This window comes from Triticum aestivum, chromosome 3B (assembly GCF_018294505.1).
Source record: "Triticum aestivum cultivar Chinese Spring chromosome 3B, IWGSC CS RefSeq v2.1, whole genome shotgun sequence".
Taxonomy (NCBI): Eukaryota; Viridiplantae; Streptophyta; class Magnoliopsida; order Poales; family Poaceae; genus Triticum; species Triticum aestivum.
In genome coordinates, this window is record NC_057801.1 from 527,468,802 (window position 1) to 527,479,218 (window position 10,417).

General features: G+C 45.1%; 1 non-coding gene across 1 annotated transcript; it reads right to left on the reverse strand.

Annotated features, from left to right (window-relative positions):
• On the reverse strand, window positions 1–73 carry TRNAF-GAA (transfer RNA phenylalanine (anticodon GAA)). Its single transcript has one exon. It is a non-coding gene; the product is annotated as a tRNA-Phe (tRNA).
• Between the last annotated feature and the right edge of the window lie 10,344 nt (window positions 74–10,417).

The following is a 10,417-nucleotide window of genomic DNA, read 5'->3' on the forward strand; positions in this document are numbered from 1 at the left end:
TGCGGTGAGCGTGGATCGAACACGCGACCTTCAGATCTTCAGTCTGACGCTCTCCCAACTGAGCTATCCCAGCTTTCTTATTTTTGTCAGCCACACACCCTATATAACATGGTCTTAGGTTTCGAGATTCGACTGCTACAGAAAATGGGCAGTGTTTATATAAAACTAATGAATTACTCTCAAGGGAAAGCATGAGGATTACACTTAACATATACTCCCTCCGTCCGAAAATAAGTGAATCAACATTGTACTAAAGCTAATATAAAGTTGAGTCATTTATTTATTTTGGGACGGAGGGAGTACTATTTGGAATTACTCTGCGTATGACGGAATTCGGTCCAATGTTGGAAAGATAGTACAGTAGGCCGCTCGTGCCGTACAGGGATCGGACAACTTTTGTCATACATGAAGTAGCCGTCTTACATATTAATAACCACTCCAATGTATTCTGCTATGGACATTGTATGGAAATTTCAGAAGTGACAACTTTTACAGTGGCAAATGATAAATTGTATATTTTTTATATACATGAAATATCAAAGTGCATACTCGTTCGAAACAAAATGCACAAATTGATAAGTTCTCGCATTCATAAATAGAGCATAAGTGTTCCAATACCGAATCACGATCTACACTCTAGTACAAAAAAGATGCTACATCTGATTTTAGATTTAAGAGACACAAACACATCTAAAAGAGACCACATATTTGATAGGATGGCCAATCTATCAAAATTCCAAGAACAATAGATAATGTGCAAACATATGCGGCCAAGATTTCTGTGCTTGATAAAGTATGGAGAAAAACTTGTTCAAAATATTACAAGATTTCTAGTATGCTGACTGAACTTTGGTTGTTTTTAGCATAAGGGGTGATTTTAGTCTACTAGAATGTTTGCGGTTGTAGCCTTTTTCAAGTTGGATCAAAAACGTCTACAACATAGCTTTTCTTTCCCCACTCGCAAGGCGACTAGGGAAATCCTTCCTCTTCTCGATCTTCACTGGCGGGCCTGTGGATTCGTCTCCCCTCCGCCTGCCGCTCCAGCGCCCGGTGGCAGGGAGGGGATTTCTGATGCCTCAGATCTGGCTAGTAGATAGGTAGGATTTTAGTCCTCACAGGGGCAATGTTTGAATGGATGGCGGCGCTTCTTCTTCGAGCTAGTCTTCCGGGCTCCGATTCTCCTCAAATTCGTCTGTTGGGACGAATTAGACGAAGCTCCTGAAGGAAATATGTCCTAGAGGCAATAATCAAGTTGTTATTTTTATATTTCCTTATTCATGGTAAATGTTTATTATTCATGCTATAATAGTATTGATCGAAAACTTAAATACATATGTGTATACATAAACAAATACCGTGTCCCTAGTAAGTCTCTACTAGACTAGCTCGTTGATCAAAGATGGTTAAGATTTCCTAACCATAGACATGTGTTGTCATTTGATAACGGGATCACATCATTAGGAGAATGATGTAATGGACCAGACCCGTCCGTTAGCTTAGCATAATGATCATTCTGTTTATTGCTATTGCTATTTTTCATGTAAAATACATATTCCTTCGACTATGAGATTATGCAACTCCCGAGATATCGGAGGAATGCCTTGTGTGCTATCAAACGTCACAATGTAACTGGGTGATCATAAAGATGCTCTACAGATATCTCCGAAGGTGTTTGTTGAGTTGGCATAGATCAAGATTATGATTTGTCACTCCGAGTATCGGAGATGTATCTCTGGGCCCTCTCGGTAATACACATCATAAGAAGCCTTGCAAGCAAATGACTAATAAGTTAGTCACGAGATGTTGTATTACAGAACAAGTACATAGACTTGCCGGTAACGAGATTGAACTAGGTATAGAGATACCGATGATCGAATCTAGGGCAAGTAACATACCGAAGGACAAAGGGAATTACGTGTGTTGTCATAACGGTTCGACCGATAAAGATCTTCGTAGAATATGTAGGAGACAATATGGGCATCCAGGTTCCGCTATTGGTTATTGACCGGAGAGGTGTCTCGGTCATGTCTACATAGTTCTCGAACCTGTAGGGTCTGCACACTTAACGTTCGTCGATGATATAATATTATATGAGTTATGTGATTTGGTGACCGAATGTTGTTTAGAGTCCCAGATGAGATCAAGGAAATGACGAGGAGTCTCGAAATAGTCGAGAGGTAAAGATTGATATATAGGAAAATTTTATTTGGACACCGGAAGTGTTTCGGGTGGTACCGGGTACTTATCGGGTCACCGGAAGGGGTCCCGGGCAGCCCCGGTAGGTTATTGGGCCTTATGGGCCAAAAGGGGAAGAGCACACCAGACCACAAGGGGCTGGTGCGCCCCTCTACCCCCTGCCCATGCACCAAAGGAGGGAGGGAAGGAAAGGAGAGGCGCCCTAAGACAGCCATCTCCCTTTCCTTTCCCACTCATGTTCAAATAAGGAAAGGGGGCACTGGTGTAAGGGCATATTTCACCGTATGTGGTTTTGGTGATTGATGACAATGCTTTTGCGGACTAATCGTGTGCGTTGAGCATTTCAGATATCTCGTGTTTAGGCACAAGACGATTTGATGCCCCTCGGAGCCTAGTGAAGACGGCGTTTTTCTATGTTTCCTTTTGGTGGATTTGAGTCGTAGGAAAGCCATACTATTAAGAGGGGGTCCGCTTCAGAAAGGTTAGGGTGGAATCATCACGTTCAAGTCTGTTCCTTTACACCTCCTTTCCCCCTGCCTCTTTGGAGCTCCGATCTGTTATCCGTGTCTTTGCAAAATGAATGATTCCAAGTGCTAGTATGTTGTGGCGTACGATACTACTGCTCAAGGGAGCGGTAGTACCGCAGAGGCTCACGGTAGTACCATGCTGCGATGCGGTAGTACCGCACCTCCTTGCGGTATTACCGCTCCGCGGTCGCGGTAGTACCGTGACTTCTGGCCCAGTACTGCTCTCGCGCGGAAGTAGGGGCAGATGTAATTTTTTACATCCGCGCCCTATGCGGTAGTACCGCTCCCTGGATGCGGTAGTACCGTGTCGGACTTTTGCACTGATCTAACCTCAGCGGAAGTAGACACAGATGTAATTTTATTCATCCGGGGCTTCCTAGCCCAGTCAAGCCCTGCCTTGCGGTAGTACCGCAAGGGCACACAATAGTACCGCTCCGACGATTCTACCGCTCGCAGCGTCAACGCAAAAGGGCCTGCTCTGGTGTCTGCCGTGGGTGCGGTAGTACCGCACTGCCTTGTGGTAGTACCACGACACCTTGCGGTAGTACCGCTTGGCTGGTGCGGTAGTACCGCATGTTGCGGGCTGGTTAAGTGGATAACGGTTGGATTTGTCCCTTGACTATAAAAGGGGAGTCTTCTTCTCCGAGTTGACTACCTCTTCCACCTCTAAGCTCCATTTTCGCCCGATCTCTCTCCCTAGCCAATCAAACTTGTTGATTCTCTAGGGATTGGTTGAGAAGGCCTCAATCTACACTTCCACCAAGAGAAATTTGATTCCCCCACTAATCCCTTGCGGATCTTGTCACTCTTGGGTGTTTGAGCACCCTAGACGGTTGAGGTCACCGCGGAGACATAGTCCATTGTGGTGAAGCTTTGTGGTGTCGTTGGGAGCCTCCAATTCAGTTGTGGAAATTACCCCAACCTTGTTTGTAAAGGTTCGGGCGCCGTCTCCAAGGGCACCAATAGTGGAATCATGGCATCTCGCATTGTGTGAGGGTATGAGGAGAATACGGTGGCCCTAGTGGCTTCTTGGGGAGCATTGTGCCTCCACACCGCTCCAACGGAGACGTACTTCCCCTCAAAAGAAAGGAACTTCAGTAACACATCCTTGTCTCCATCGGTTCCGCTTTTGGTTATATCTCACCTTTACTTGTGCAAGCTATATTGTGTTATATCCCTTGCTTGCTTGTGTGCTTATTGTTGTTGCATCATATAGGTTGCTTACATAGTTGCATATCTAGACAACCTACTTTGATGCAAAGTTTAATTTGGTAAAGAAAAGCTAAAAATTGTTAGTTGCCTATTCATCCCTCCTCTAGTCAACTATATCGATCCTTTAAATTGGTATCAGAGCCTCGTCTCTTAATTAAGGGCTTTACCATCCTAAGAGTATGGTTGACACCATAGACGGTGAGGAGGAGCACCCCGGTGTGAATCCTTCTTCGTCTACGGCCGATGGGGGATCCCCGGTCTCACGTGAGGAATTCAATGTGGCTTTGGACACATTGAAAACCTCCATGACGACTGAGGTCAAAGGCATGTTCAAAGAGTTCCTTGATGGTCTTAAATTATCCACCGCACCTTTGGAAGTGGCCGCTCCCACTAACAAGGTGGCGGATGCCAACTCCGATAAGGGGGAAGCTTCTAGTGATAAAGTTCCTTTATCTGGTGGAAGAAATGGTAGCGGCATCTTTGCGCATGTTGAACTACCTCTTACTTATGGAGGACCTGTTCCCTCCGCTCATTTAAATCATGCGGGCTCTCCTCCTAAGATTGTGAAAAATGAGGATTTTGACTCTTGGGTCTATCGCTTTAAACGTCATTTAAACCATGTTAATACTAATCTTTGGAGAATTATTGAGCAAGGTTTCTATCCGCATGACCCAAGCAACTTTACCCCGGGAGAAGCTGTGGATCATCAATTCAATGATAATGTGCTCTTCATATTCCAAGACGCAATTCCATCCGAAGACATTGCTCATCTCCGTCCGTTCACCGTGGCCAAGGAAGCTTCGCACCATGTTGTTTCTCTTTACAAGGGAAGCGCAAGCATTCAACGCTCCAACTATGAAGTGGTGCAAGATGAAGCCAATGAGTTTGCAATGAATGAAGATGAAGAACCTCGTGAGCTTTACCGGAGATTAACCACTCTCGCGGTCTCTCTCTGAGATCATGGGAGCAAGGATACGGATGATAATTGGATCAAGCGCAAATTCCTCAAGGCCATGATGCCTTACCACAAGTCCATGTCCTACGTCATCCATCAAAGGCCGGACTTCCACACCTTGTCCTCAAGTGAAGTGTTGGATGAGTTTGTGGCGATGAGGATCTTGGACAAGACCGCTGACAATGCGGTGTTGCATTCTCAAAGAGCAAAGAAGCCCAACCTTGCCTTGAAGGCCAAGGCTAGTGTAGAAGAAGAGTATGAAGATGAAGATGAGGAGAGCAACCCCGAAGATATGAAATATGATTATCATGAGCACATGGCTCTTGCTTCAAGGCAATTTTGGAGCAAGAAGAACTCAAGGCCCAATTTCAACAAGAACAACTCAAGTGGCTTCAAGGGCAAGCAACGTGTGAGAACATGTTACAATTGTGGCAATGTGAGCCATTTTGTTGCGGAGTGCCCTTACGAGAAGCGGGAAGACAATGGTGGCAAGCTCATCCGAAAAGACAAAGCCAAGTCCTTCCCTAACAAGAACAACTTCACCAAGAAGACTCCGACCAAAGGGTTGGTGGCACAAGAAGAATACAATGAGGATGATGATGATGATGAAGATAGTGAAGCCATGGCCATGGCTCCGTTGCCATTGCCACAACTCCACGGGTGTCTCTCTTCGATTGACCCAACGAGAACATCACCGCCAAGTGCCTCATGGCCAAAGCCACCAACAAGGTAACACCCAACATCAAAACTACCATCATTAATAATCCCTCCTTGACGGATTGCATTGATAAAAGTGAGGGGTCTAATGAGGAAGTAAATGAATTTGAGTCTTTTATGAGTAAGCTCAAGGGAAATCCAAGAAGCACTTCGTTGCTCTCTTGGAACAACTTGGTGAAGCCAATGACATGATCGAGGCTCATGAAGAAACCATCTCTAAGATGGAAGGCCATAGTCGTGACTATGCCGATGAGATATCGGATCTCTCCAATACTCTTGAGGAAGAACATGTTCATCGTTTGGCTCTTGAGGAGTCACACAACGATGACCATGCTAAATTAAAGAAAGATCTTGATCATGCTCTTGTTGTATCTCGTGTGCTGAATTCCAAGAAGGCTAAACTTGGGGTTGACCATGCTAGACTCAAGGAGGAGTTTGATATACTTGACAAGGCTCACAAGGCCTTGAAGGGTGCTCATGCTAGCCTCAAGGAGTCTCATGATCAACTCCAAGTGAAGCTAACCAAGGAGAAAGCCACTTTTCCTCATATGGTCTTAATTGATAATGCAAATGCTACTAACCCGTGTTGTGAGCATGTGCATCTTGTGGAGGAGAATGCCAAGTTGAAGGAGCAACTTGAGAAAGGCCTTGTGTCTTGCATACAAGGTGAGAAGAATCTCAATGACCTTTTGAGCAATCAAAAGGAAGTTGTGGCCAAGGAGGGAGTTGGGTTTGCACCCAAGTCCAAGAACAAGAAGAAGAATGACAAGGCCAAACGACCTCCTCCTCTCAAGCAAACTTTTGTGAAGGAGGGAGAGGGTGCTTCTAAGGAGAATAAGAACAATATGAAGGATGGTGATGTCAAGAAGGGCAATGCCACCCCTTCCAACAAAGCTGGCAACTTTAACCCTTCTTATGTGTTGTGCCGTGCTAGTGATGGGCATGTTTATGCTAAAAAATTTTGGTTCTCCTTATGAGTACATTGAATGGTCTATTTGGGTTCCTAAGACCCTTGTTACTAACATCAAAGGACCCATTACAAAATGGGTACCTAAAACCAAGCATTGATCTCTTGTAGGTGTTTGCTTCCAGTGGGGGATCATGGTTGCTCGATAGTGGAGCCAAAAATCATATGACCGGAAGCAAGGACTTGGTGGTGGACGTGCACAAGATACCACCTATGCCCACCAATGTCAAGTGAGGTTATGCATCGTCTTCTAAGGTATTGGGTCTTGGCAAGGTAGTCATTTGTCATGATCTCACGATCGAGAAAGTCATGCTTGCTGAGTCCCTTGCAGACAATTTACTTTCTGTTCGTCAACTTGCACTCATGGGTTTTGCCACATTCTTTGATATTGATACCGTGGCCCTCTTGTGGAGCAAGACTCTTAAAGTAGCCTTTGTTGGGCATGTCAAGAACGGTCTTTATGTGATTAACTTTTTGGAGCGACCCACTAAGACCGTGACATGCCTAATGGCTAAAGTTGATGTGGGGTGGCTTTGACATCGCTGTTTAGCCCATGTCAATATGAGATCTTTGCAAAGTCTCCTCAAGGGGGACCATGTCTATGGACTAACAAATGTTAGCTTTGCCAAAGATCGTGCTTGAAGTGCTCGTATCGAAGGAAAGTTGCATGAGAAGGCTCACCCTCCCACGACTATCATCTACTCGAAGAGACCCTTGGAGTTCCTTCACATGGATCTCTTTGGGCCTCCATCCTTGATAGTCTTGGGGGTAGAAAGTATTGCTTGGTGATTGTCGATGATTACTCAAGGTACACTTGGGTATATTTCTTTAAGAGGAAGAGTAAAACTCAACAAACTGTCATCGACTTTGCAAATGAAGCTCAACGTCAACACGATGCAAAGATCTTGACAATAAGAAGTGACAATGGCACTGAGTTCAAGAACTACACCTTGGATGAGTTTCTTAGTGATGAGGGGATCAAGCATCAATATTCCGCACCATACACCCCTCGACAAAATGGTGTTGCGGAGGGGAAGAATCAAAGGTTGATGGATGCGACAAGGACCATGATGGCGGAGTTCAAGTCCCCTTACAACTTTTGGGCCGAAGCCATCAACACCGCGTGTCATGTATCCAATCGGCTCTATCTCCGCAAAGGCTTGAACAAGACGCCTTGAAATACTCACCGGTAACAAGCCCAACCTCAAGTATTTCCGGGTGTCCGGTTGTAAGTGTTTAATTCTCAAGAAAGGTGTTCATTTGTCTAAATTTGAGGCTAGAGCTCATGAGGGCATATTTGTTGGTTATTCTACAAACTCTCATGCTTACTGTGTCCTCAACAAGTCCACGGGACTCATTGAGGAAACATGTAACATGGAGTTTTATGAGAATAACGGCTCCCAAGTGGAGCAAAGTGGTACTTGTGATGTAGGTGATGAAATTCCTCCCCAAGCCATAAGATTAACGGGTGTTGATCATATCCTACCCATTGAGGAACCCCTTGTGGCCGAAGGAGAAGGACAATGCTCCATTTAAGTGGAGCCATCACCGACCCAAGACCCACACGCTTCTGAAGAACAAAGTGAAGGCCCTCAACCAAGTGAACAAGATCAAGGGCAAGATCAACCTCAAGATGGTGGTCAGCCACCAAGTGATGACCAAGGTCGAGTTCTCCCTTCCGAGCAAGTTCAAGATCAAGAGCAAGCTCAAGACGACGCTCAAGATGATCAAGTTTCCACTCCTCTTTTCACACATGAGGAGGAATTAGACTGTCGTGCCGCTAAGGTTGCATCCAACCTCACAACCAAAGGTCATCTCATGAAGAATGTGCCTGGAAGCCTAAGAAAGGGGGTAAGCACTCACAGACAATTAGCAAACTATTATGAACATCACGCGTTTGTTTCTTGTGTCGAACCCCAAAAGGTCTATGGGGCTCTCGAGGATCCGGATTGGCTCAATGCCATGCATGAAGAACTCAACAACTTCGAGCACAACCAAGTGTGGAGATTGGTTCCAAGGCCAACGGGGAATCATAATGTCATTGGAACCAAGTGGATATTCAAGAACAAGCAAGATGCTCATGGGATCATTGTTCGCAACAAGGCTCGTTTGGTGGCACAAGGCTACTCCCAAGTCAAGGTATCGACTATGATGAAACCTTTGCTCCCGTTGCTTGCCTTGAATCTATTTTTTTGTTGATTGCTTATGCTTCTCATCATAATTTCAAGTTGCAAGGAATGGATGTGAAGAGTGCTTTTCTTAATGGTCCTATTAATGAGTTGGTGTATGTGAAACAATCCCCGGGGTTCGAGGATCCCTATTTCCCCGATCATGTGTACCAACTCGACAAGGCACTCTATGGCCTTAAACAAGCCCCACGTGCGTGGTATGAGCATCTTACCGAGTTGTTGCAAGATCGTGGGTTTGAAATTGGGAAAATCGACCCCACTCTTTTTACTAAGAAGGTCAAAGGGGAGTTGTTTGTATGCCAACTATATGTTGATGACATTATCTTTGGTTCCCCTAACAAAGCTTTCAATGAGGAATTTGCCGCTCTCATGACCTCAAAGTTCAAGATGTACATGATGGGAGAGTTGAAGTTCTTTCTCGGGTTTGAAATCAAGAAAGGAAGAGAAGGCACCTTCATCAACCAAGCAAAATACACTCAAGACATGCTTAAGAGATTCAAGCCAAGTGATGTCAAGCCGGCCTCCACTCCAATGCCCGTCAAATGCCAACTTGACATAGATCCCAATGGTAAAGCGATGGATCAAAAGGTATATCGCTCCATGATTGGATCCTTGCTTTACCTTTGTGTATCTAGACCGGATATCATGTTGAGTGTGGGAATTTGTGCACGGTTTCAAGCTGCACCTAAGGAAAGTCACTATGTGGAGGTCAAGCGAATCTTTCAATATTTGGTTCATACCCCAAACTTTGGCTTATGGTACCCAAGAGGAGCCAACTTCAATCTTTTGGGCTATTCAGACTCAGATTGGGCGGGAGACAAAGTGGATAGGACTCCGGAGGGTGCCAATTTCTTGGTTGCTCTTTGGTGACTTGGTCTTCCAAGAAGCAAAGCTGTGTGTCTCTCTCGTCCATCAAAGCAGAGTATGTGTCTGCGTGAGTTGTTGTGCTCAACTTCTATGGATGAGGCAAACTTTGAAGGATTACGGTGTCACTTGTGAGGAAGTGCCTCTTTGGTGTGACAATGAAAGTGCCATCAAGATCTCTCTCAACCCGGTGCAACACTTCAAGACGAAGCATATTGAGATTCGGTATCACTTCATCTGGGATCACATTAGGCGAGGGGAGATCAAGCTTAAGTATTTCAACACTCATGATAACCTTGCAGATATTTTCACGAAGCCCTTGGATGAATCAAGATTTTGCGAGTTAAGGCATGAGGTAAATATCATTGATTCGAGCAATGTAGCTTGAACCCTTGAACACCCCACCATACTCAACTTGATATCTTGTTTAGGTGTAGGCATGGACATAGGGGGAGTGTTGTTCTCTCAATGAACTCTCCCTCCCCTCATTATGCATAAATTGATCAACTCTTTCACATTAGCCATTTGATGGTACATGTGCTTCAAAGATGAGTTTTGGTCATGGGCCCAAGGATAGTTCTTCGCGGTGCCATACCAATTGACTCAAACATAGGTGGCTTCGGCCACTATCCTCTCCTCTTGAGAGGTCATTGCTTGTGCTTGTTACTTGTTGTCTTTTACCTTCTTGTTGTGGCGTGGTTGTGTTTGCGTTGCCTCATGGGTGTTTGTGGTTGTGTGTCTGTTTGCGTGAAGGTTGTGTTGCAAAGGCTGTTTTCCTCTCTTGTTTGCG